The sequence below is a fragment of the Heterodontus francisci genome, chromosome 22 (genome assembly GCF_036365525.1).
Source record: "Heterodontus francisci isolate sHetFra1 chromosome 22, sHetFra1.hap1, whole genome shotgun sequence".
Classification (NCBI taxonomy): Eukaryota; Metazoa; Chordata; class Chondrichthyes; order Heterodontiformes; family Heterodontidae; genus Heterodontus; species Heterodontus francisci.
The window spans coordinates 38,130,836-38,158,832 of record NC_090392.1 but is presented as its reverse complement, the minus strand read 5'-3'; the positions used below and the strand labels follow the sequence as shown (position 1 = coordinate 38,158,832).

Sequence of the window (27,997 nt, the reverse complement as noted above, 5' to 3'; positions counted from 1 at the left end):
CAGTCCGGCACGCTCTCGTGTGCAATGGTTAGCACCGCAGCCTCACAGCTCCAGCGACCCGGTTTCAATTCTGGGCACTGCATGTGTGGTGTTTGCAAGTTCTCCCTGTGTCTGCGTGGGATTCCTCCGGGTGCTCCGGTTTCCTCCCACATGCCAAAGACTTGCTGGTTGATAGGTTAATTGGCCATTCCCAATTGCCCCTAGTAAAGGTAGGTGATAGGGAAATATAGGGAAGGTGGGGATGTGGTAGGAATATGGAATTCGTGTAGGATTAGTATAAATGGGTGGTCGATGGTCGGCACAGACTCGGTGGGCCGAAGGGCCTGTTTCAGTGCTGCATCACGAAACTAAACTAATCGGTCAACGAGATGCTGTTTTTCGAGCTTGCGTTGTTGTTCACTGGAACACTGCAGCAAACCAAAGGATAGAGATGTGAGCATGAGAGCAGCGGGGAGTCTTGAAATGGCAAGCAACCAGAAGCTCAGGGTCCAGCTTGCGGACTGAGCGGGCGTGTTCCCCAAAGCGATCACCCAGTCTGCGTTTGGTCTCCCCAATAAACATGAATATACATTAATTGGATTTAGGCGCCAGTATGTTGCAAAACGAGAAGAAAGAAAGGCACAAATGGCATTAACACTGTCTTTACAAATGATTCACTGAAAAATTCTTTCATTTGCTGGAAAAGATGAATATTGTGCATCTGAAAATGGGCACCATGGGATTGTGTTGCATACTGACCTGTTTTCCTGTATTTGCCTGTCATCTATACAATTCAATTTGCGTTGGATATCGCTGAGAATCTCATTTCAAGATGCGGGCACAGATATTAATATAATCCTACTGAAAGTTTAATCCTGGAACAAATCCTGTGTGACGTGGATTGCAACGTTTAGAGGGCTGTGCAGCTAAGGTGAGGAAGACGGGAATGATGTGGTTGATGATTGCATGGAATGCATTGCAAACTTGGGTTACGTTGCTTGATTTCATTCTACACCTTGAAATTCAGAAGCAAGTGAGGCACCAGGTGGAAACCAACAGCTGTCTCTGTGGAAGCGGGGACATGGCTTCCTAATCTAACCATTTGAACTCTGAAAACATTCTGCTGGATCTGAACTGCCCTGTATACCAAGGCCAATTTGTATACTTTATAAAGTGGAATGCCCAGAACTATGCAGAGCACTCCAGGTGGGGTCTAACCAGGACATTATATAGCTGTAGCGAAGCTTCGCCCCCATTATTTAACTGCCTCTGTTACGCATTCTACTGCTCGGGTAATCACATTGTATGTTGCAAATCAGCAAAATAAGGACGCATTTGATAAAAATAAAGAGTTTAAAAGCACAAATATGTGTCAGTGCAATCAGTAAATAATGAGAAATGAAATCCAGAACTTGGCAAGAATCCCAAGTGGATGTCTTGGAGTGGTTGGGGAAGGGAATCTTGTCAATGATGGCACACTGTGCATTGACACTGCAGCAGCTGCTGCACCTCTTCCAAACTTAGTTTCTTAAGTGAGAGTTTACAAAAAAGGGAATTGGATAATTTCATGAAAGGAGAGGCAAACAAAAGCAGAGCGAAGGAAGTGGGCCCAACTGGCAAGTCTTTGAAAAAAGTGGCAATGGTACGATGGCCTGAATGGCCTGGCAATGTGTTGTGCACTGCTGAGCGTCCATTGCTGGGTCAATACCTCTGCAGCCTTGCGAAATGTCACAGTGGAATTGCATTTCAATGAAACAAGCACCACAAAAAGATCATGACTGTATAGTTTAACAATACTCGCAGCTTCCTCAGCACTGCAGCCGTGTTGAGTTTCTGTAGTGTAGTGGTGATCACGTTTGTCTTACACGCAAAAGGTCCCCAGTTCGAAACTGGGCAGAAACATTTTCGAAACAAACCCAAACGTCTGACCACGATGGATGCAATCATTGACATTCCCCATTAACACAACACAATTTCTCAAAGTCCTATTTCTCTTGCACATTGTGTGCACAATGCCTTGCAATCGCTCCTCTTTCTTGTCCTGATGCTGCAGAAAGTTCCTCAAAACCTAGCACTTGCACTTCATTTGGCTCAGATTAGATTAGAAACCTGCAACACTAGCTTGCTAAGTCACAGCTGATCTAAGTCTCATTTCAGACGAGGCAAAAGCACATCAGCAATTCACTTTCGCCAGCTCCACATTCGTTGAGACAGGGGCACGCCGCAATAATTTAACCCGCACTGTCCAATTACTCGCTGCTAGCAGCAAGAGGGGTCTGCTGCCTCAATCAACAGGTTACTGGCCATCTCAGGGAGGTAAAATAGCACAACCCGGGCCAAATCTCCCCACAAACCAAGCACAGGCTCAGCAAAACGTAGGCACATGATATCCGGGCCACTAAACCTCCGAGCAGCTCGAACAGAACACCCAAGTGACTGAAACTTTCTTTGAGTTGCAATGATGAATCTCCGGTGGAAACAAGTTTGGGGAAAATGCTCCTCCTGAACATTTCTTTTTGGGTAAAAGGGGCAAAAACCCTTTTCAATTTAACCACTGCTGCAGCAGATTCTTGGTGTCTTAAGCACCTTGACAACGCAGCTCTGAACATGCAGCCGCAATTATGACAAGGGGTAAAGGTTCATGACACGCAGAGGGGAAAAAGTTATTTAAGTTATGACATTCGCTCACAGACCTATTAGCGTTTTGTTCAGTCAGTAACAGAGACATACCTGGGTTTATTGATGCAGATTAACATAACTATTCAGCGTCACGCAGAGCCGCGAAGAGTACTTTGCCTCCCTTAAAGACGGACACAGCTGATTCTGTAACTGAAGCTAAGGAAACAGGCAGACGTGCCAAATTATCACTTTGTATTGTTCTTCATTTGGCGAGTAACAGGAAAATTAACAAGGTGGCGTTGAAAATGAGATGCACTGCGGCTCCGCTCAATATCAACCCGCTCCTTCATATTGAACTGAGGAAGACTATACATGAATAAAAGCAAAATACTGTGGATGCTGGAAATCTGAAATAAAAGCAAGAAATTCTGGAATTACTCAGCAGGTCTGGCAGCATCTGTGGAGAGAGAAGCAGAGTTAACATTTCGGCTCAGTGACCCTTCTTCAGAACTGGCAAATATTAGAAAAGTCAAAGGTTAGAAGCAAGTAAAGCGGGGGTGGAGCAAGAGATAACAAAGGAGAAGGTGTAGAGTGGGCAAGGCCACAGAATAGCTGACCAGAAGGTCATGGAGCAAAGGCAAACAATATGTTAATGGTGTGTTGAAAGACAAAGCATTAGTACAGATAGGACTGTTAACGGACTGAAAATTGAACAGCAGCAAGTACAAACATGAAAACAAAACAGTGGGTAAGTAAACTGAACAAACTAAGATGAAATAAAATAAACATACAAAAAAATGCAAAAAATGTAAAAAAGAAAAATAACAAAAAGTGAAAGTAAAATGGGGGGCCCGTCACGAACTGAAATTATTGAACTCAATATTCAGTCCGGCACGCTCTCGTGTGCAATGGTTAGCACCGCAGCCTCACAGCTCCAGCGACCCGGTTTCAATTCTGGGCACTGCCTGTGTGGTGTTTGCAAGTTCTCCCTGTGTCTGCGTGGGATTCCTCCGGGTGCTCCGGTTTCCTCCCACATGCCAAAGACTTGCTGGTTGATAGGTTAATTGGCCATTCCCAATTGCCCCTAGTAAAGGTAGGTGATAGGGAAATATAGGGAAGGTGGGGATGTGGTAGGAATATGGAATTCGTGTAGGATTAGTATAAATGGGTGGTCGATGGTCGGCACAGACTCGGTGGGCCGAAGGGCCTGTTTCAGTGCTGCATCACGAAACTAAACTAATCGGTCAACGAGATGCTGTTTTTCGAGCTTGCGTTGTTGTTCACTGGAACACTGCAGCAAACCAAAGGATAGAGATGTGAGCATGAGAGCAGCGGGGAGTCTTGAAATGGCAAGCAACCAGAAGCTCAGGGTCCTGCTTGCGGACTGAGCGGACGTGTTCCGCAAAGCGATCACCCAGTCTGCGTTTGGTCTCCCCAATAAACATGAATATACATTAATTGGATTTAGGCGCCAGTATGTTGCAAAACGAGAAGAAAGAAAGGCACAAATGGCATTAACACTGACTTTACAAATGATTCACTGAAAAATTCTTTCATTTGCTGGAAAAGATGAATATTGTGCATCTGAAAATAGGCACCATGAGATTGTGTTGCGTACTGACCTGTTTTCCTGTATTTGCCTGTCATCTATACAATTCAATTTGTGTTGGATATCGCTGAGAATCTCATTTCAAGATGCGGGCACAGATATTAATATAATCCTACTGAAAGTTTAATCCTGGAACAAATCCTGTGTGACATGGATTGCAACGTTTAGAGGGCTGTGCAGCTAAGGTGAGGAAGACGGGAATGATGTGGTTGATGATTGCATGGAATGCATTGCAAACTTGGGTTACGTTGCTTGATTTCATTCTACACCTTGAAATTCAGAAGCAAGTGAGGCACCAGGTGGAAACCAACAGCTGTCTCTGTGGAAGCGGGGACATGGCTTCCTAATCTAACCATTTGAACTCTGAAAACATTCTGCTGGATCTGAACTGCCCTGTATACCAAGGCCAATTTGTATACTTTATAAAGTGGAATGCCCAGAACTATGCAGAGTACTCCAGGTGGGGTCGAACCAGGACATTATATAGCTGTAGCGAAGCTTCGCCCCCATTATTTAACTGCCTCTGTTACGCATTCTACTGCTCGGGTAATCACATTGTATGTTGCAAATCAGCAAAATAAGGACGCATTTGATAAAAATAAAGAGTTTAAAAGCACAAATATGCGTCAGTGCAATCAGTAAAAAATGAGAAATGAAATCAGGAACTTGGCAAGAATCCCAAGTGGATGTCTTGGAGTGGTTGGGGAAGGGAATCTTTGTCAATGATGGCACACTGTGCATTGACACTGCAGCAGCTGCTCCACCTCTTACAAACTTAGTTTCTTAAGTGAGAGTTGACAAAAAAGGGAATTGGATAATTGCATGAAAGGAGAGGCAAACAAAAGCAGAGCGAAGGAAGTGGGCCCAACTGGCAAGTCTTTGAAAAAAGTGGCAATGGTACGATGGCCTCAATGGCCTGGCAATGTGTTGTGCACTGCTGAGCGTCCATTGCTGGGTCAATACCTCTGCAGCCTTGCGAAATGTCACAGTGGAATTGCATTTCAATGAAACAAGCACCACAAATAGATCATGACTGTATAGTTTAACAATACTCGCAGCTTCCTCAGCATTGCAATCGTGCTGAGTTTCTGTAGTGTAGTGGTGATCACGTTTGTTTAACAAGCAAAAGGTCCCCAGTTCGATTCTGGGCAGGAACATTTTCGAAACAAACCCAAACTTCTGACCACGATATATGCAATCATTGACATTCCCCATTAACACAACACAATTTCTCAAAGTCCTATTTCTCTTGCACATTGTGTGCACAATGCCTTGCAATCGCTCTTCTTTCTTGTCCTGATGCTGCAGAAAGTTCCTCAAAACCTAGCACTTGCACTTCATTTGGCTCAGATTAGAATAGAAACCTGCAACACTAGCTTGCTGAGTAACAGCTGATCTAAGTCTCATTTCAGACGAGGCAAAAGCACATCAGCAATTCACTTTCGCCAGCTCCACATTCGTTGAGACAGGGGCACGCCGCAATATTTTGACCCGCACTGTCCAATTACTCGCTGCTAGCAGCAAGAGGGGTCTGCTGCCTCAATCAACAGGTTACTGGCCATCTCAGGGAGGTAAAATAGCACAACCCGGGCCAAATCTCCCCAGAAACCAAGCACAGGCTCAGCAAAACGTAGGCACATGATATCCGGGTCACTAAACCTCCGAGCAGCTCGAACAGAACACCCTGAAACTTTCTTTGAGTTGCAATGATGAATCTCCGGTGGAAACAAGTTTGGGGAAAATGCTCCTCCTGAACATTTCTTTTTGGGTAAAAGGGGCAAAAATCCTTTTCAATTTAACCACTTCTGCAGCAGATTCTTGGTGTCTTAAGCACCTTGACAACGCAGCTCTGAACATGCAGCCGCAATTATGACAAGGGGTAAAGGTTCATGACACGCAGAGGGGAAAAAGTTATTTAAGTTATGACATTCGCTCACAGACCTATTAGCGTTTTGTTCAGTCAGCAACAGAGACATACCTGGGTTTATTGATGCAGATTAACATAACTATTCAGCGTCACGCAGAGCCGCGAAGAGTACTTTGCCTCCCTTAAAGACGGACACAGCTGATTCTGTAACTGAAGCTAAGGAAACAGGCAGACGTGCCAAATTATCACTTTGTATTGTTCTTCATTTGGCGAGTAACAGGAAAACTAACAAGGTGGCGTTGAAAATGAGATGCACTGCGGCTCCGCTCAATATCAACCCGCTCCTTCATATTGAACTGAGGAAGAATATACATGAATAAAAGCAAAATACTGTGGATGCTGGAAATCTGAAATAAAAGCAAGAAATTCTGGAATTACTCAGCAGGTCTGGCAGCATCTGTGGAGAGAGAAGCAGAGTTAACATTTCGGCTCAGTGACCCTTCTTCAGAACTGGCAAATATTAGAAAAGTCAAAGGTTAGAAGCAAGTAAAGCGGGGGTGGAGCAAGAGATAACAAAGGAGAAGGTGTAGAGTGGGCAAGGCCACAGAATAGCTGACCAGAAGGTCATGGAGCAAAGGCAAACAATATGTTAATGGTGTGTTGAAAGACAAAGCATTAGTACAGATAGGACTGTTAACGGACTGAAAATTGAACAGCAGCAAGTACAAACATGAAAACAAAACAGTGGGTAAGTAAACTGAACAAACTAAGATGAAATAAAATAAACATACAAAAAAATGTAAAAAATGTAAAAAAGAAAAATAACAAAAAGTGAAAGTAAAATGGGGGGCCCGTCATGATCTGAAATTATTGATCTCAATGTTCATTCCGGCACGCTCTCGTGTGCAATGGTTAGCACCGCAGCCTCACAGCTCCAGCGACCCGGTTTCAATTCTGGGCACTGCCTGTGTGGTGTTTGCAAGTTCTCCCTGTGTCTGCGTGGGATTCCTCCGGGTGCTCCGGTTTCCTCCCACATGCCAAAGACTTGCTGGTTGATAGGTTAATTGGCCATTCCCAATTGCCCCGAGTAAAGGTAGGTGATAGGGAAATATAGGGAAGGTGGGGATGTGGTAGGAATATGGAATTCGTGTAGGATTAGTATAAATGGGTGGTCGATGGTCGGCACAGACTCGGTGGGCCGAAGGGCCTGTTTCAGTGCTGCATCACGAAACTAAACTAATCGGTCAACGAGATGCTGTTTTTCGAGCTTGCGTTGTTGTTCACTGGAACACTGCAGCAAGCCCAGGATAGAGATGTGAGCATGAGAGCAGCGGGGAGTCTTGAAATGGCAAGCAACCAGAAGCTCAGGGTCCTGCTTGCGGACTGAGCGGACGTGTTCCGCAAAGCGATCACCCAGTCTGCGTTTGGTCTCCCCAATAAACATGAATATACATTAATTGGATTTAGGCGCCAGTATGTTGCAAAACGAGAAGAAAGAAAGGCACAAATGGCATTAACACTGACTTTACAAATGATTCACTGAAAAATTCTTTCATTTGCTGGAAAAGATGAATATTGTGCATCTGAAAATAGGCACCATGGGATTGTGTTGCATACTGACCTGTTTTCCTGTATTTGCCTGTCATCTATACAATTCAATTTGTGTTGGATATCGCTGAGAATCTCATTTCAAGATGCGGGCACAGATATTAATATAATCCTACTGAAAGTTTAATCCTGGAACAAATCCTGTGTGACGTGGATTGCAACGTTTAGAGGGCTGTGCAGCTAAGGTGAGGAAGACGGGAATGATGTGGTTGATGATTGCATGGAATGCATTGCAAACTTGGGTTACGTTGCTTGATTTCATTCTACACCTTGAAATTCAGAAGCAAGTGAGGCACCAGGTGGAAACCAACAGCTGTCTCTGTGGAAGCGGGGACATGGCTTCCTAATCTAACCATTTGAACTCTGAAAACATTCTGCTGGATCTGAACTGCCCTGTATACCAAGGCCAATTTGTATACTTTATAAAGTGGAATGCCCAGAACTATGCAGAGCACTCCAGGTGGGGTCTAACCAGGACATTATATAGCTGTAGCGAAGCTTCGCCCCCATTAATTAACTGCCTCTGTTACGCATTCTACTGCTCGGGTAATCACATTGTATGTTGCAAATCAGCAAAATAAGGACGCATTTGATAAAAATAAAGAGTTTAAAAGCACAAATATGTGTCAGTGCAATCAGTAAATAATGAGAAATGAAATCCAGAACTTGGCAAGAATCCCAAGTGGATGTCTTGGAGTGGTTGGGGAAGGGAATCTTGTCAATGATGGCACACTGTGCATTGACACTGCAGCAGCTGCTGCACCTCTTCCAAACTTAGTTTCTTAAGTGAGAGTTTACAAAAAAGGGAATTGGATAATTGCATGAAAGGAGAGGCAAACAAAAGCAGAGCGAAGGAAGTGGGCCCAACTGGCAAGTCTTTGAAAAAAGTGGCAATGGTACGATGGCCTGAATGGCCTGGCAATGTGTTGTGCACTGCTGAGCGTCCATTGCTGGGTCAATACCTCTGCAGCCTTGCGAAATGTCACAGTGGAATTGCATTTCAATGAAACAAGCACCACAAATAGATCATGACTGTATAGTTTAACAATACTCGCAGCTTCCTCAGCACTGCAATCGTGCTGAGTTTCTGTAGTGTAGTGGTGATCACGTTTGTCTTATAAGCAAAAGGTCCCTAGTTCGAAACTGGGCAGAAACATTTTCGAAACAAACCCAAACGTCTGACCACGATGGATGCAATCATTGACATTCCCCATTAACACAACACAATTTCTCAAAGTCCTATTTCTCGTGCACAATGCCTTGCAATCGCTCCTCTTTCTTGTCCTGATGCTGCAGAAAGTTCCTCAAAACCTAGCACTTGCACTTCATTTGGCTCAGATTAGATTAGAAACCTGCAACACTAGCTTGCTAAGTCACAGCTGATCTAAGTCTCATTTCAGACGAGGCAAAAGCACATCAGCAATTCACTTTCGCCAGCTCCACATTCGTTGAGACAGGGGCACGCCGCAATATTTTAACCCGCACTGTCCAATTACTCGCTGCTAGCAGCAAGAGGGGTCTGCTGCCTCAATCAACAGGTTACTGGCCATCTCAGGGAGGTAAAATAGCACAACCCGGGCAAAATCTCCCCAGAAACCAAGCACAGGCTCAGCAAAACGTAGGCACATGATATCCGGGCCACTAAACCTCCGAGCAGCTCGAACAGAACACCCAAGTGACTGAAAGTTTCTTTGAGTTGCAATGATGAATCTCCGGTGGAAACAAGTTTGGGGAAAATGCTCCTCCTGAACATTTCTTTTTGGGTAAAAGGAGCAAAAATCCTTTTCAATTTAACCACTGCTGCGGCAGATTCTTGGTGTCTTAAGCACCTTGAAAACGCAGCTCTTAACATGCAGCCGCAATTATGACAAGGGGTAAAGGTTCATGACACGCAGAGGGGAAAAAGTTATTTAAGTTATGACATTCGCTCACAGACCTATTAGCGTTTTGTTCAGTCAGTAACAGAGACATACCTGGGTTTATTGATGCAGATTAACATAACTATTCAGCGTCACGCAGAGCTCGAAGAGTACTTTGCCTCCCTTAAAGACGGACACAGCTGATTCTGTAACTGAAGCTAAGGAAACAGGCAGACGTGCCAAATTATCACTTTGTATTGTTCTTCATTCGGCGAGTAACAGGAAAACTAACAAGGTGGCGTTGAAAATGAGATGCACTGCGGCTCCGCTCAATATCAACCCGCTCCTTCATATTGAACTGAGGAAGAATATACATGAATAAAAGCAAAATACTGTGGATGCTGGAAATCTGAAATAAAAGCAAGAAATTCTGGAATTACTCAGCAGGTCTGGCAGCATCTGTGGAGAGAGAAGCAGAGTTAACATTTCGGCTCAGTGACCCTTCTTCAGAACTGGCAAATATTAGAAAAGTCAAAGGTTAGAAGCAAGTAAAGCGGGGGTGGAGCAAGAGATAACAAAGGAGAAGGTGCAGATTGGGCAAGGCCACAGAATAGCTGACCAGAAGGTCATGGAGCAAAGGCAAACAATATGTTAATGGTGTGTTGAAAGACAAAGCATTATTACAGATAGGACTGTTAACGGATTGAAAATTGAACAGCAGCAAGTACAAACATGAAAACAAAACAGTGGGTAAGTAAACTGAACAAACGAAGATGAAATAAAATAAACATACAAAAAAATGTAAAAAATGTAAAAAAGAAAAATAACAAAAAGTGAAAGTAAAATGGGGGGCCCGTCATGATCTGAAATTATTGAACTCAATGTTCAGTCCGGCACGCTCTCGTGTGCAATGGTTAGCACCGCAGCCTCACAGCTCCAGCGACCCGGTTTCAATTCTGGGCACTGCCTGTGTGGTGTTTGCAAGTTCTCCCTGTGTCTGCGTGGGATTCCTCCGGGTGCTCCGGTTTCCTCCCACATGCCAAAGACTTGCTGGTTGATAGGTTAATTGGCCATTCCCAATTGCCCCTAGTAAAGGTAGGTGATAGGGAAATATAGGGAAGGTGGGGATGTGGTAGGAATATGGAATTCGTGTAGGATTAGTATAAATGGGTGGTCGATGGTCGGCACAGACTCGGTGGGCCGAAGGGCCTGTTTCAGTGCTGCATCACGAAACTAAACTAATCGGTCAACGAGATGCTGTTTTTCGAGCTTGCGTTGTTGTTCACTGGAACACTGCAGCAAGCCCAGGATAGAGATGTAAGCATGAGAGCAGCGGGGAGTCTTGAAATGGCAAGCAACCAGAAGCTCAGGGTCCTGCTTGCGGACTGAGCGGACGTGTTCCGCAAAGCGATCACCCAGTCTGCGTTTGGTCTCCCCAATAAACATGAATATACATTAATTGGATTTAGGCGCCAGTATGTTGCAAAACGAGAAGAAAGAAAGGCACAAATGGCATTAACACTGACTTTACAAATGATTCACTGAAAAATTCTTTCATTTGCTGGAAAAGATGAATATTGTGCATCTGAAAATGGGCACCATGGGATTGTGTTGCATACTGACCTGTTTTCCTGTATTTGCCTGTCATCTATACAATTCAATTTGTGTTGGATATCGCTGAGAATCTCATTTCAAGATGCGGGCACAGATATTAATATAATCCTACTGAAAGTTTAATCCTGGAACAAATCCTGTGTGACGTGGATTGCAACGTTTAGAGGGCTGTGCAGCTAAGGTGAGGAAGACGGGAATGATGTGGTTGATGATTGCATGGAATGCATTGCAAACTTGGGTTACGTTGCTTGATTTCATTCTACACCTTGAAATTCAGAAGCAAGTGAGGCACCAGGTGGAAACCAACAGCTGTCTCTGTGGAAGCGGGGACATGGCTTCCTAATCTAACCATTTGAACTCTGAAAACATTCTGCTGGATCTGAACTGCCCCGTATACCAAGGCCAATTTGTATACTTTATAAAGTGGAATGCCCAGAACTATGCAGAGCACTCCAGGTGGGGTCTAACCAGGACATTATATAGCTGTAGCGAAGCTTCGCCCCCATTATTTAACTGCCTCTGTTACGCATTCTACTGCTCGGGTAATCACATTGTATGTTGCAAATCAGCAAAATAAGGACGCATTTGATAAAAATAAAGAGTTTAAAAGCACAAATATGTGTCAGTGCAATCAGTAAATAATGAGAAATGAAATCCAGAACTTGGCAAGAATCCCAAGTGGATGTCTTGGAGTGGTTGGGGAAGGGAATCTTGTCAATGATGGCACACTGTGCATTGACACTGCAGCAGCTGCTGCACCTCTTCCAAACTTAGTTTCTTAAGTGAGAGTTTACAAAAAAGGGAATTGGATAATTGCATGAAAGGAGAGGCAAACAAAAGCAGAGCGAAGGAAGTGGGCCCAACTGGCAAGTCTTTGAAAAAAGTGGCAATGGTACGATGGCCTGAATGGCCTGGCAATGTGTTGTGCACTGCTGAGCGTCCATTGCTGGGTCAATACCTCTGCAGCCTTGCGAAATGTCACAGTGGAATTGCATTTCAATGAAACAAGCACCACAAAAAGATCATGACTGTATAGTTTAACAATACTCGCAGCTTCCTCAGCACTGCAGCCGTGTTGAGTTTCTGTAGTGTAGTGGTGATCACGTTTGTCTTATAAGCAAAAGGTCCCTAGTTCGAAACTGGGCTGAAACATTTTCGAAACAAACCCAAACGTCTGACCACGATGGATGCAATCATTGACATTCCCCATTAACACAACACAATTTCTCAAAGTCCTATTTCTCTTGCACATTGTGTGCACAATGCCTTGCAATCGCTCCTCTTTCTTGTCCTGATGCTGCAGAAAGTTCCTCAAAACCTAGCACTTGCACTTCATTTGGCTCAGATTAGATTAGAAACCTGCAACACTAGCTTGCTAAGTCACAGCTGATCTAAGTCTCATTTCAGACGAGGCAAAAGCACATCAGCAATTCACTTTCGCCAGCTCCACATTCGTTGAGACAGGGGCACGCCGCAATATTTTAACCCGCACTGTCCAATTACTCGCTGCTAGCAGCAAGAGGGGTCTGCTGCCTCAATCAACAGGTTACTGGCCATCTCAGGGAGGTAAAATAGCACAACCCGGGCCAAATCTCCCCAGAAACCAAGCACAGGCTCAGCAAAACGTAGGCACATGATATCCGGGCCACTAAACCTCCGAGCAGCTCGAACAGAACACCCAAGTGACTGAAACTTTCTTTGAGTTGCAATGATGAATCTCCGGTGGAAACAAGTTTGGGGAAAATGCTCCTCCTGAACATTTCTTTTTGGGTAAAAGGGGCAAAAATCCTTTTCAATTTAACCACTGCTGCAGCAGATTCTTGGTGTCTTAAGCACCTTGACAACGCAGCTCTGAACATGCAGCCGCAATTATGACAAGGGGTAAAGGTTCATGACACGCAGAGGGGAAAAAGTTATTTAAGTTATGACATTCGCTCACAGACCTATTAGCGTTTTGTTCAGTCAGTAACAGAGACATACCTGGGTTTATTGATGCAGATTAACATAACTATTCAGCGTCACGCAGAGCCGCGAAGAGTACTTTGCCTCCCTTAAAGACGGACACAGCTGATTCTGTAACTGAAGCTAAGGAAACAGGCAGACGTGCCAAATTATCACTTTGTATTGTTCTTCATTTGGCGAGTAACAGGAAAATTAACAAGGTGGCGTTGAAAATGAGATGCACTGCGGCTCCGCTCAATATCAACCCGCTCCTTCATATTGAACTGAGGAAGACTATACATGAATAAAAGCAAAATACTGTGGATGCTGGAAATCAGAAATAAAAGCAAGAAATTCTGGAATTACTCAGCAGGTCTGGCAGCATCTGTGGAGAGAGAAGCAGAGTTAACATTTCGGCTCAGTGACCCTTCTTCAGAACTGGCAAATATTAGAAAAGTCAAAGGTTAGAAGCAAGTAAAGCGGGGGTGGAGCAAGAGATAACAAAGGAGAAGGTGTAGAGTGGGCAAGGCCACAGAATAGCTGACCAGAAGGTCATGGAGCAAAGGCAAACAATATGTTAATGGTGTGTTGAAAGACAAAGCATTAGTACAGATAGGACTGTTAACGGACTGAAAATTGAACAGCAGCAAGTACAAACATGAAAACAAAACAGTGGGTAAGTAAACTGAACAAACTAAGATGAAATAAAATAAACATACAAAAAAATGCAAAAAATGTAAAAAAGAAAAATAACAAAAAGTGAAAGTAAAATGGGGGGCCCGTCACGAACTGAAATTATTGAACTCAATATTCAGTCCAGCACGCTCTCGTGTGCAATGGTTAGCACCGCAGCCTCACAGCTCCAGCGACCCGGTTTCAATTCTGGGCACTGCCTGTGTGGTGTTTGCAAGTTCTCCCTGTGTCTGCGTGGGATTCCTCCGGGTGCTCCGGTTTCCTCCCACATGCCAAAGACTTGCTGGTTGATAGGTTAATTGGCCATTCCCAATTGCCCCTACTAAAGGTAGGTGATAGGGAAATATAGGGAAGGTGGGGATGTGGTAGGAATATGGAATTCGTGTAGGATTAGTATAAATGGGTGGTCGATGGTCGGCACAGACTCGGTGGGCCGAAGGGCCTGTTTCAGTGCTGCATCACGAAACTAAACTAATCGGTCAACGAGATGCTGTTTTTCGAGCTTGCGTTGTTGTTCACTGGAACACTGCAGCAAACCAAAGGATAGAGATGTGAGCATGAGAGCAGCGGGGAGTCTTGAAATGGCAAGCAACCAGAAGCTCAGGGTCCTGCTTGCGGACTGAGCGGACGTGTTCCGCAAAGCGATCACCCAGTCTGCGTTTGGTCTCCCCAATAAACATGAATATACATTAATTGGATTTAGGCGCCAGTATGTTGCAAAACGAGAAGAAAGAAAGGCACAAATGGCATTAACACTGACTTTACAAATGATTCACTGAAAAATTCTTTCATTTGCTGGAAAAGATGAATATTGTGCATCTGAAAATGGGCACCATGGGATTGTGTTGCATACTGACCTGTTTTCCTGTATTTGCCTGTCATCTATACAATTCAATTTGTGTTGGATATCGCTGAGAATCTCATTTCAAGATGCGGGCACAGATATTAATATAATCCTACTGAAAGTTTAATCCTGGAACAAATCCTGTGTGACGTGGATTGCAACGTTTAGAGGGCTGTGCAGCTAAGGTGAGGAAGACGGGAATGATGTGGTTGATGATTGCATGGAATGCATTGCAAACTTGGGTTACGTTGCTTGATTTCATTCTACACCTTGAAATTCAGAAACAAGTGAGGCACCAGGTGGAAACCAACAGCTGTCTCTGTGGAATCGGGGACATGGCTTCCTAATCTAACCATTTGAACTCTGAAAACATTCTGCTGGATCTGAACTGCCCTGTATACCAAGGCCAATTTGTATACTTTATAAAGTGGAATGCCCAGAACTATGCAGAGCACTCCAGGTGGGGTCTAACCAGGACATTATATAGCTGTAGCGAAGCTTCGCCCCCATTATTTAACTGCCTCTGTTACGCATTCTACTGCTCGGGTAATCACATTGTATGTTGCAAATCAGCAAAATAAGGACGCATTTGATAAAAATAAAGAGTTTAAAAGCACAAATATGCGTCAGTGCAATCAGTAAAAAATGAGAAATGAAATCCAGAACTTGGCAAGAATCCCAAGTGGATGTCTTGGAGTGGTTGGGGAAGGGAATCTTTGTCAATGATGGCACACTGTGCATTGACACTGCAGCAGCTGCTCCACCTCTTACAAACTTAGTTTCTTAAGTGAGAGTTGACAAAAAAGGGAATTGGATAATTGCATGAAAGGAGAGGCAAACAAAAGCAGAGCGAAGGAAGTGGGCCCAACTGGCAAGTCTTTGAAAAAAGTGGCAATGGTACGATGGCCTCAATGGCCTGGCAATGTGTTGTGCACTGCTGAGCGTCCATTGCTGGGTCAATACCTCTGCAGCCTTGCGAAATGTCACAGTGGAATTGCATTTCAATGAAACAAGCACCACAAATAGATCATGACTGTATAGTTTAACAATACTCGCAGCTTCCTCAGCACTGCAATCGTGCTGAGTTTCTGTAGTGTAGTGGTGATCACGTTTGTTTAACACGCAAAAGGTCCCCAGTTCGAAACTGGGCAGAAACATTTTCGAAACAAACCCAAACTTCTGACCACGATATATGCAATCATTGACATTCCCCATTAACACAACACAATTTCTCAAAGTCCTATTTCTCTTGCACATTGTGTGCACAATGCCTTGCAATCGCTCCTCTTTCTTGTCCTGATGCTGCAGAAAGTTCCTCAAAACCTAGCACTTGCACTTCATTTGGCTCAGATTAGAATAGAAACCTGCAACACTAGCTTGCTGAGTAACAGCTGATCTAAGTCTCATTTCAGACGAGGCAAAAGCACATCAGCAATTCACTTTCGCCAGCTCCACATTCGTTGAGACAGGGGCACGCCGCAATATTTTGACCCGCACTGTCCAATTACTCGCTGCTAGCAGCAAGAGGGGTCTGCTGCCTCAATCAACAGGTTACTGGCCATCTCAGGGAGGTAAAATAGCACAACCCGGGCCAAATCTCCCCAGAAACCAAGCACAGGCTCAGCAAAACGTAGGCACATGATATCCGGGCCACTAAACCTCCGAGCAGCTCGAACAGAACACCCAAGTGACTGAAACTTTCTTTGAGTTGCAATGATGAATCTCCGGTGGAAACAAGTTTGGGGAAAATGCTCCTCCTGAACATTTCTTTTTGGGTAAAAGGGGCAAAAATCCTTTTCAATTTAACCACTGCTGCAGCAGATTCTTGGTGTCTTAAGCACCTTGACAACGCAGCTCTGAACATGCAGCCGCAATTATGACAAGGGGTAAAGGTTCATGACACGCAGAGGGGAAAAAGTTATTTAAGTTATGACATTCGCTCACAGACCTATTAGCGTTTTGTTCAGTCAGCAACAGAGACATACCTGGGTTTATTGATGCAGATTAACATAACTATTCAGCGTCACGCAGAGCCGCGAAGAGTACTTTGCCTCCCTTAAAGACGGACACAGCTGATTCTGTAACTGAAGCTAAGGAAACAGGCAGACGTGCCAAATTATCACTTTGTATTGTTCTTCATTTGGCGAGTAACAGGAAAACTAACAAGGTGGCGTTGAAAATGAGATGCACTGCGGCTCCGCTCAATATCAACCCGCTCCTTCATATTGAACTGAGGAAGAATATACATGAATAAAAGCAAAATACTGTGGATGCTGGAAATCTGAAATAAAAGCAAGAAATTCTGGAATTACTCAGCAGGTCTGGCAGCATCTGTGGAGAGAGAAGCAGAGTTAACATTTCGGCTCAGTGACCCTTCTTCAGAACTGGCAAATATTAGAAAAGTCAAAGGTTAGAAGCAAGTAAAGCGGGGGTGGAGCAAGAGATAACAAAGGAGAAGGTGTAGAGTGGGCAAGGCCACAGAATAGCTGACCAGAAGGTCATGGAGCAAAGGCAAACAATATGTTAATGGTGTGTTGAAAGACAAAGCATTAGTACAGATAGGACTGTTAACGGACTGAAAATTGAACAGCAGCAAGTACAAACATGAAAACAAAACAGTGGGTAAGTAAACTGAACAAACTAAGATGAAATAAAATAAACATACAAAAAAATGCAAAAAATGTAAAAAAGAAAAATAACAAAAAGTGAAAGTAAAATGGGGGGCCCGTCACGAACTGAAATTATTGAACTCAATATTCAGTCCGGCACGCTCTCGTGTGCAATGGTTAGCACCGCAGCCTCACAGCTCCAGCGACCCGGTTTCAATTCTGGGCACTGCCTGTGTGGTGTTTGCAAGTTCTCCCTGTGTCTGCGTGGGATTCCTCCGGGTGCTCCGGTTTCCTCCCACATGCCAAAGACTTGCTGGTTGATAGGTTAATTGGCCATTCCCAATTGCCCCTAGTAAAGGTAGGTGATAGGGAAATATAGGGAAGGTGGGGATGTGGTAGGAATATGGAATTCGTGTAGGATTAGTATAAATGGGTGGTCGATGGTCGGCACAGACTCGGTGGGCCGAAGGGCCTGTTTCAGTGCTGCATCACGAAACTAAACTAATCGGTCAACGAGATGCTGTTTTTCGAGCTTGCGTTGTTGTTCACTGGAACACTGCAGCAAGCCCAGGATAGAGATGTGAGCATGAGAGCAGCGGGGAGTCTTGAAATGGCAAGCAACCGGAAGCTCAGGGTCCAGCTTGCGGACTGAGCGGACGTGTTCCGCAAAGCGGTCACCCAGTCTGCGTTTGGTCTCCCCAATAAACATGAATATACATTAATTGGATTTAGGCGCCAGTATGTTGCAAAACGAGAAGAAAGAAAGGCACAAATGGCATTAACACTGACTTTACAAATGATTCACTGAAAAATTCTTTCATTTGCTGGAAAAGATGAATATTGTGCATCTGAAAATGGGCACCATGGGATTGTGTTGCATACTGACCTGTTTTCCTGTATTTGCCTGTCATCTATACAATTCAATTTGTGTTGGATATCGCTGAGAATCTCATTTCAAGATGCGGGCACAGATATTAATATAATCCTACTGAAAGTTTAATCCTGGAACAAATCCTGTGTGACGTGGATTGCAACGTTTAGAGGGCTGTGCAGCTAAGGTGAGGAAGACGGGAATGATGTGGTTGATGATTGCATGGAATGCATTGCAAACTTGGGTTACGTTGCTTGATTTCATTCTACACCTTGAAATTCAGAAGCAAGTGAGGCACCAGGTGGAAACCAACAGCTGTCTCTGTGGAAGCGGGGACATGGCTTCCTAATCTAACCATTTGAACTCTGAAAACATTCTGCTGGATCTGAACTGCCCTGTATACCAAGGCCAATTTGTATACTTTATAAAGTGGAATGCCCAGAACTATGCAGAGTACTCCAGGTGGGGTCTAACCAGGACATTATATAGCTGTAGCGAAGCTTCGCCCCCATGATTTAACTGCCTCTGTTACGCATTCTACTGCTCGGGTAATCACATTGTATGTTGCAAATCAGCAAAATAAGGACGCATTTGATAAAAATAAAGAGTTTAAAAGCACAAATATGCGTCAGTGCAATCAGTAAATAATGAGAAATGAAATCCAGAACTTGGCAAGAATCCCAAGTGGATGTCTTGGAGTGGTTGGGGAAGGGAATCTTTGTCAATGATGGCACACTGTGCATTGACACTGCAGCAGCTGCTCCACCTCTTACAAACTTAGTTTCTTAAGTGAGAGTTGACAAAAAAGGGAATTGGATAATTGCATGAAAGGAGAGGCAAACAAAAGCAGAGCGAAGGAAATGGGCCCAACTGGCAAGTCTTTGAAAAAACTGGCAATGGTACGATGGCCTCAATGGCCTGGCAATGTGTTGTGCACTGCTGAGCGTCCATTGCTGGATCAATACCTCTGCAGCCTTGCAAAATGTCACAGTGGAATTGCATTTCAATGAAACAAGCACCACAAATAGATCTTGACTGTATAGTTTAACAATACTCGCAGCTTCCTCAGATCTGCAACCGTGCTGAGTTTCTGTAGTGTAGTGGTGATCACGTTTGTCTAACACGCAAAAGGTCCCCAGTTCGAAACTGGGCAGAAACATTTTCGAAACAAACCCAAACTTCTGACCACGATATATGCAATCATTGACATTCCCCATGAACACAACACAATTTCTCAAAGTCCTATTTCTCTTGCACATTGTGTGCACAATGCCTTGCAATCGCTCCTCTTTCTTGTCCTGATGCTGCAGAAAGTTCCTCAAAACCTAGCACTTGCACTTCATTTGGCTCAGATTAGAATAGAAACCTGCAACACTAGCTTGCTGAGTAACAGCTGATCTAAGTCTCATTTCAGACGAGGCAAAAGCACATCAGCAATTCACTTTCGCCAGCTCCACATTCGTTGAGACACGGGCACGCCGCAATATTTTGACCCGCACTGTCCAATTACTCGCTGCTAGCAGCAAGAGGGGTCTGCTGCCTCAATCAACAGGTTACTGGCCATCTCAGGGAGGTAAAATAGCACAACCCGGGCCAAATCTCCCCAGAAACCAAGCACAGGCTCAGCAAAACGTAGGCACATGATATTCGGGCCACTAAACCTCCGAGCAGCTCGAACAGAACACCCTGAAACATTCTTTGAGTTGCAATGATGAATCTCCGGTGGAAACAAGTTTGGGGAAAATGCTCCTCCTGAACATTTCTTTTTGGGTAAAAGGGGCAAAAATCCTTTTCAATTTAACCACTTCTGCAGCAGATTCTTGGTGTCTTAAGCACCTTGACAACGCAGCTCTGAACATGCAGCCGCAATTATGACAAGGGGTAAAGGTTCATGACACGCAGAGGGGAAAAAGTTATTTAAGTTATGACATTCGCTCACAGACCTATTAGCGTTTTGTTCAGTCAGCAACAGAGACATACCTGGGTTTATTGATGCAGATTAACATAACTATTCAGCGTCACGCAGAGCCGCGAAGAGTACTTTGCCTCCCTTAAAGACGGACACAGCTGATTCTGTAACTGAAGCTAAGGAAACAGGCAGACGTGCCAAATTATCACTTTGTATTGTTCTTCATTTGGCGAGTAACAGGAAAACTAACAAGGTGGCGTTGAAAATGAGATGCACTGCGGCTCCGCTCAATATCAACCCGCTCCTTCATATTGAACTGAGGAAGACTATACATGAATAAAAGCAAAATACTGTGGATGCTGGAAATCTGAAATAAAAGCAAGAAATTCTGGAATTACTCAGCAGGTCTGGCAGCATCTGTGGAGAGAGAAGCAGAGTTAACATTTCGGCTCAGTGACCCTTCTTCAGAACTGGCAAATATTAGAAAAGTCAAAGGTTAGAAGCAAGTAAAGCGGGGGTGGAGCAAGAGATAACAAAGGAGAAGGTGTAGAGTGGGCAAGGCCACAGAATAGCTGACCAGAAGGTCATGGAGCAAAGGCAAACAATATGTTAATGGTGTGTTGAAAGACAAAGCATTAGTACAGATAGGACTGTTAACGGACTGAAAATTGAACAGCAGCAAGTACAAACATGAAAACAAAACAGTGGGTAAGTAAACTGAACAAACTAAGATGAAATAAAATAAACATACAAAAAAATGCAAAAAATGTAAAAAAGAAAAATAACAAAAAGTGAAAGTAAAATGGGGGGCCCGTCACGAACTGAAATTATTGAACTCAATATTCAGTCCGGCACGCTCTCGTGTGCAATGGTTAGCACCGCAGCCTCACAGCTCCAGCGACCCGGTTTCAATTCTGGGCACTGCCTGTGTGGTGTTTGCAAGTTCTCCCTGTGTCTGCGTGGGATTCCTCCGGGTGCTCCGGTTTCCTCCCACATGCCAAAGACTTGCTGGTTGATAGGTTAATTGGCCATTCCCAATTGCCCCTAGTAAAGGTAGGTGATAGGGAAATATAGGGAAGGTGGGGATGTGGTAGGAATATGGAATTCGTGTAGGATTAGTATAAATGGGTGGTCGATGGTCGGCACAGACTCGGTGGGCCGAAGGGCCTGTTTCAGTGCTGCATCACGAAACTAAACTAATCGGTCAACGAGATGCTGTTTTTCGAGCTTGCGTTGTTGTTCACTGGAACACTGCAGCAAGCCCAGGATAGAGATGTGAGCATGAGAGCAGCGGGGAGTCTTGAAATGGCAAGCAACCAGAAGCTCAGGGTCCAGCTTGCGGACTGAGCGGACGTGTTCCGCAAAGCGGTCACCCAGTCTGCGTTTGGTCTCCCCAATAAACATGAATATACATTAATAGGATTTAGGCGCCAGTCTGTTGCAAAACGAGAAGAAAGAAAGGCACAAATGGCATTAACACTGACTTTACAAATGATTCACTGAAAAATTCTTTCATTTGCTGGAAAATATGAATATTGTGCATCTGAAAATGGGCACCATGGGATTGTGTTGCATACTGACCTGTTTTCCTGTATTTGCCTGTCATCTATACAATTCAATTTGTGTTGGATATCGCTGAGAATCTCATTTCAAGATGCGGGCACAGATATTAATATAATCCTACTGAAAGTTTAATCCTGGAACAAATCCTGTGTGACGTGGATTGCAACGTTTAGAGGGCTGTGCAGCTAAGGTGAGGAAGACGGGAATGATGTGGTTGATGATTGCATGGAATGCATTGCAAACTTGGGTTACGTTGCTTGATTTCATTCTACACCTTGAAATTCAGAAGCAAGTGAGGCACCAGGTGGAAACCAACAGCTGTCTCTGTGGAAGCGGGGACATGGCTTCCTAATCTAACCATTTGAACTCTGAAAACATTCTGCTGGATCTGAACTGCCCTGTATACCAAGGCCAATTTGTATACTTTATAAAGTGGAATGCCCAGAACTATGCAGAGCACTCCAGGTGGGGTCTAACCAGGACATTATATAGCTGTAGCGAAGCTTCGCCCCCATTATTTAACTGCCTCTGTTACGCATTCTACTGCTCGGGTAATCACATTGTATGTTGCAAATCAGCAAAATAAGGACGCATTTGATAAAAATAAAGAGTTTAAAAGCACAAATATGTGTCAGTGCAATCAGTAAATAATGAGAAATGAAATCCAGAACTTGGCAAGAATCCCAAGTGGATGTCTTGGAGTGGTTGGGGAAGGGAATCTTGTCAATGATGGCACACTGTGCATTGACACTGCAGCAGCTGCTGCACCTCTTCCAAACTTAGTTTCTTAAGTGAGAGTTTACAAAAAAGGGAATTGGATAATTGCATGAAAGGAGAGGCAAACAAAAGCAGAGCGAAGGAAGTGGGCCCAACTGGCAAGTCTTTGAAAAAAGTGGCAATGGTACGATGGCCTGAATGGCCTGGCAATGTGTTGTGCACTGCTGAGCGTCCATTGCTGGGTCAATACCTCTGCAGCCTTGCGAAATGTCACAGTGGAATTGCATTTCAATGAAACAAGCACCACAAATAGATCTTGACTGTATAGTTTAACAATACTTGCAGCTTCCTCAGCACTGCAACCGTGTTGAGTTTCTGTAGTGTAGTGGTGATCACGTTTGTCTAACACGCAAAAGGTCTCCAGTTCGAAACTGGGCAGAAACATTTTCGAAACAAACCCAAACTTCTGACCACGATATATGCAATCATTGACATTCCCCATTAACACAACACAATTTCTCAAAGTCCTATTTCTCTTGCACATTGTGTGCACAATGCCTTGCAATCGCTCCTCTTTCTAGTCCTGATGCTGCAGAAAGTTCCTCAAAACCTAGCACTTGCACTTCATTTGGCTCAGATTAGAATAGAAACATGCAACACTAGCTTGCGAAGTCACAGCTGATCTGAGTCTCATTTCAGACGAGGCAAAAGCACATCAGCAATTCACTTTCGCCAGCTCCACATTCGTTGAGACAGGGGCACGCCGCAATATTTTAACCCGCACTGTCCAATTACTCGCTGCTAGCAGCAAGAGGGGTCTGCTGCCTCAATCAACAGGTTACTGGCCATCTCAGGGAGGTAAAATAGCACAACCCGGGCAAAATCTCCCCAGAAACCAAGCACAGGCTCAGCAAAACGTAGGCACATGATATCCGGGCCACTAAACCTCCGAGCAGCTCGAACAGAACACCCAAGTGACTGAAACTTTCTTTGAGTTGCAATGATGAATCTCCGGTGGAAACAAGTTTGGGGAAAATGCTCCTCCTGAACATTTCTTTTTGGGTAAAAGGAGCAAAAATCCTTTTCAATTTAACCACTGCTGCGGCAGATTCTTGGTGTCTTAAGCACCTTGAAAACGCAGCTCTTAACATGCAGCCGCAATTATGACAAGGGGTAAAGGTTCATGACACGCAGAGGGGAAAAAGTTATTTAAGTTATGACATTCGCTCACAGACCTATTAGCGTTTTGTTCAGTCAGTAACAGAGACATACCTGGGTTTATTGATGCAGATTAACAAAACTATTCAGCGTCACGCAGAGCTCGAAGAGTACTTTGCCTCCCTTAAAGACGGACACAGCTGATTCTGTAACTGAAGCTAAGGAAACAGGCAGACGTGCCAAATTATCACTTTGTATTGTTCTTCATTCGGCGAGTAACAGGAAAACTAACAAGGTGGCGTTGAAAATGAGATGCACTGCGGCTCCGCTCAATATCAACCCGCTCCTTCATATTGAACTGAGGAAGAATATACATGAATAAAAGCAAAATACTGTGGATGCTGGAAATCTGAAATAAAAGCAAGAAATTCTGGAATTACTCAGCAGGTCTGGCAGCATCTGTGGAGAGAGAAGCAGAGTTAACATTTCGGCTCAGTGACCCTTCTTCAGAACTGGCAAATATTAGAAAAGTCAAAGGTTAGAAGCAAGTAAAGCGGGGGTGGAGCAAGAGATAACAAAGGAGAAGGTGCAGATTGGGCAAGGCCACAGAATAGCTGACCAGAAGGTCATGGAGCAAAGGCAAACAATATGTTAATGGTGTGTTGAAAGACAAAGCATTATTACAGATAGGACTGTTAACGGATTGAAAATTGAACAGCAGCAAGTACAAACATGAAAACAAAACAGTGGGTAAGTAAACTGAACAAACTAAGATGAAATAAAATAAACATACAAAAAAATGTAAAAAATGTAAAAAAGAAAAATAACAAAAAGTGAAAGTAAAATGGGGGGCCCGTCATGATCTGAAATTATTGAACTCAATGTTCAGTCCGGCACGCTCTCGTGTGCAATGGTTAGCACCGCAGCCTCACAGCTCCAGCGACCCGGTTTCAATTCTGGGCACTGCCTGTGTGGTGTTTGCAAGTTCTCCCTGTGTCTGCGTGGGATTCCTCCGGGTGCTCCGGTTTCCTCCCACATGCCAAAGACTTGCTGGTTGATAGGTTAATTGGCCATTCCCAATTGCCCCTAGTAAAGGTAGGTGATAGGGAAATATAGGGAAGGTGGGGATGTGGTAGGAATATGGAATTCGTGTAGGATTAGTATAAATGGGTGGTCGATGGTCGGCACAGACTCGGTGGGCCGAAGGGCCTGTTTCAGTGCTGCATCACGAAACTAAACTAATCGGTCAACGAGATGCTGTTTTTCGAGCTTGCGTTGTTGTTCACTGGAACACTGCAGCAAGCCCAGGATAGAGATGTAAGCATGAGAGCAGCGGGGAGTCTTGAAATGGCAAGCAACCAGAAGCTCAGGGTCCTGCTTGCGGACTGAGCGGACGTGTTCCGCAAAGCGATCACCCAGTCTGCGTTTGGTCTCCCCAATAAACATGAATATACATTAATTGGATTTAGGCGCCAGTATGTTGCAAAACGAGAAGAAAGAAAGGCACAAATGGCATTAACACTGACTTTACAAATGATTCACTGAAAAATTCTTTCATTTGCTGGAAAAGATGAATATTGTGCATCTGAAAATAGGCACCATGGGATTGTGTTGCATACTGACCTGTTTTCCTGTATTTGCCTGTCATCTATACAATTCAATTTGTGTTGGATATCGCTGAGAATCTCATTTCAAGATGCGGGCACAGATATTAATATAATCCTACTGAAAGTTTAATCCTGGAACAAATCCTGTGTGACGTGGATTGCAACGTTTAGAGGGCTGTGCAGCTACGGTGAGGAAGACGGGAATGATGTGGTTGATGATTGCATGGAATGCATTGCAAACTTGGGTTACGTTGCTTGATTTCATTCTACACCTTGAAATTCAGAAGCAAGTGAGGCACCAGGTGGAAACCAACAGCTGTCTCTGTGGAAGCGGGGACATGGCTTCCTAATCTAACCATTTGAACTCTGAAAACATTCTGCTGGATCTGAACTGCCCTGTATACCAAGGCCAATTTGTATACTTTATAAAGTGGAATGCCCAGAACTATGCAGAGCACTCCAGGTGGGGTCTAACCAGGACATTATATAGCTGTAGCGAAGCTTCGCCCCCATTATTTAACTGCCTCTGTTACGCATTCTACTGCTCGGGTAATCACATTGTATGTTGCAAATCAGCAAAATAAGGACGCATTTGATAAAAATAAAGAGTTTAAAAGCACAAATATGTGTCAGTGCAATCAGTAAATAATGAGAAATGAAATCCAGAACTTGGCAAGAATCCCAAGTGGATGTCTTGGAGTGGTTGGGGAAGGGAATCTTGTCAATGATGGCACACTGTGCATTGACACTGCAGCAGCTGCTGCACCTCTTCCAAACTTAGTTTCTTAAGTGAGAGTTTACAAAAAAGGGAATTGGATAATTGCATGAAAGGAGAGGCAAACAAAAGCAGAGCGAAGGAAGTGGGCCCAACTGGCAAGTCTTTGAAAAAAGTGGCAATGGTACGATGGCCTGAATGGCCTGGCAATGTGTTGTGCACTGCTGAGCGTCCATTGCTGGGTCAATACCTCTGCAGCCTTGCGAAATGTCACAGTGGAATTGCATTTCAATGAAACAAGCACCACAAATAGATCTTGACTGTATAGTTTAACAATACTTGCAGCTTCCTCAGCACTGCAACCGTGTTGAGTTTCTGTAGTGTAGTGGTGATCACGTTTGTCTAACACGCAAAAGGTCCCCAGTTCGAAACTGGGCAGCAACATTTTCGAAACAAACCCAAACTTCTGACCACGATATATGCAATCATTGACATTCCCCATTAACACAACACAATTTCTCAAAGTCCTATTTCTCTTGCACATTGTGTGCACAATGCCTTGCAATCGCTCCTCTTTCTAGTCCTGATGCTGCAGAAAGTTCCTCAAAACCTAGCACTTGCACTTCATTTGGCTCAGATTAGAATAGAAACCTGCAACACTAGCTTGCTAAGTCACAGCTGATCTGAGTCTCATTTCAGACGAGGCAAAAGCACATCAGCAATTCACTTTCACCAGCTCCACATTCGTTGAGACAGGGGCACGCTGCAATATTTTGACCCGCACTGTCCAATTACTCGCTGTCAGCAGCAAGTGGCGTCTGCTGCCTCAATCAACAGGTTACTGGCCATCTCAGGGAGGTAAAATAGCACAACCCGGGCAAAATCTCCCCAGAAACCAAGCACAGGCTCAGCAAAACGTAGGCACATGATATCCGGGCCACTAAACCTCCGAGCAGCTCGAACAGAACACCCAAGTGACTGAAACTTTCTTTGAGTTGCAATGATGAATCTCCGGTGGAAACAAGTTTGGGGAAAATGCTCCTCCTGAACATTTCTTTTTGGGTAAAAGGAGCAAAAATCCTTTTCAATTTAACCACTGCTGCGGCAGATTCTTGGTGTCTTAAGCACCTTGAAAACGCAGCTCTTAACATGCAGCCACAATTATGACAAGGGGTAAAGGTTCATGACACGCAGAGGGGAAAAAGTTATTTAAGTTATGACATTCGCTCACCGACCTATTAGCGTTTTGTTCAGTCAGTAACAGAGACATACCTGGGTTTATTGATGCAGATTAACATAACTATTCAGCGTCACGCAGAGCTCGAAGAGTACTTTGCCTCCCTTAAAGACGGACACAGCTGATTCTGTAACTGAAGCTAAGGAAACAGGCAGACGTGCCAAATTATCACTTTGTATTGTTCTTCATTCGGCGAGTAACAGGAAAACTAACAAGGTGGCGTTGAAAATGAGATGCACTGCGGCTCCGCTCAATATCAACCCGCTCCTTCATATTGAACTGAGGAAGAATATACATGAATAAAAGCAAAATACTGTGGATGCTGGAAATCTGAAATAAAAGCAAGAAATTCTGGAATTACTCAGCAGGTCTGGCAGCATCTGTGGAGAGAGAAGCAGAGTTAACATTTCGGCTCAGTGACCCTTCTTCAGAACTGGCAAATATTAGAAAAGTCAAAGGTTAGAAGCAAGTAAAGCGGGGGTGGAGCAAGAGATAACAAAGGAGAAGGTGCAGATTGGGCAAGGCCACAGAATAGCTGACCAGAAGGTCATGGAGCAAAGGCAAACAATATGTTAATGGTGTGTTGAAAGACAAAGCATTATTACAGATAGGACTGTTAACGGATTGAAAATTGAACAGCAGCAAGTACAAACATGAAAACAAAACAGTGGGTAAGTAAACTGAACAAACTAAGATGAAATAAAATAAACATACAAAAAAATGTAAAAAATGTAAAAAAGAAAAATAACAAAAAGTGAAAGTAAAATGGGGGGCCCGTCATGATCTGAAATTATTGAACTCAATGTTCAGTCCGGCACGCTCTCGTGTGCAATGGTTAGCACCGCAGCCTCACAGCTCCAGCGACCCGGTTTCAATTCTGGGCACTGCCTGTGTGGTGTTTGCAAGTTCTCCCTGTGTCTGCGTGGGATTCCTCCGGGTGCTCCGGTTTCCTCCCACATGCCAAAGACTTGCTGGTTG

General features: G+C 44.1%; 8 non-coding genes across 8 annotated transcripts; all 8 read left to right on the top strand.

The window, feature by feature from the left end:
- The first annotated feature begins 1,808 nt into the window (after positions 1 to 1,808).
- trnav-uac (transfer RNA valine (anticodon UAC)) lies at positions 1,809 to 1,881 on the top strand. The gene has a single exon. It is a non-coding gene; the product is annotated as a tRNA-Val (tRNA).
- A 3,410-nt stretch (positions 1,882 to 5,291) lies between these two features.
- On the top strand, positions 5,292 to 5,364 carry trnav-aac (transfer RNA valine (anticodon AAC)). The gene has a single exon. It is a non-coding gene; the product is annotated as a tRNA-Val (tRNA).
- Positions 5,365 to 8,765: 3,401 nt separating this feature from the next.
- Positions 8,766 to 8,838, top strand: trnai-uau (transfer RNA isoleucine (anticodon UAU)). Its single transcript has one exon. It is a non-coding gene; the product is annotated as a tRNA-Ile (tRNA).
- Positions 8,839 to 12,234: 3,396 nt separating this feature from the next.
- trnai-uau (transfer RNA isoleucine (anticodon UAU)) lies at positions 12,235 to 12,307 on the top strand. The gene has a single exon. It is a non-coding gene; the product is annotated as a tRNA-Ile (tRNA).
- A 3,410-nt stretch (positions 12,308 to 15,717) lies between these two features.
- Positions 15,718 to 15,790, top strand: trnav-aac (transfer RNA valine (anticodon AAC)). The gene has a single exon. It is a non-coding gene; the product is annotated as a tRNA-Val (tRNA).
- A 3,409-nt stretch (positions 15,791 to 19,199) lies between these two features.
- Positions 19,200 to 19,272, top strand: trnav-aac (transfer RNA valine (anticodon AAC)). Its single transcript has one exon. It is a non-coding gene; the product is annotated as a tRNA-Val (tRNA).
- A 3,401-nt stretch (positions 19,273 to 22,673) lies between these two features.
- Positions 22,674 to 22,746, top strand: trnav-aac (transfer RNA valine (anticodon AAC)). Its single transcript has one exon. It is a non-coding gene; the product is annotated as a tRNA-Val (tRNA).
- Positions 22,747 to 26,153: 3,407 nt separating this feature from the next.
- Positions 26,154 to 26,226, top strand: trnav-aac (transfer RNA valine (anticodon AAC)). Its single transcript has one exon. It is a non-coding gene; the product is annotated as a tRNA-Val (tRNA).
- Positions 26,227 to 27,997: the final 1,771 nt, after the last annotated feature.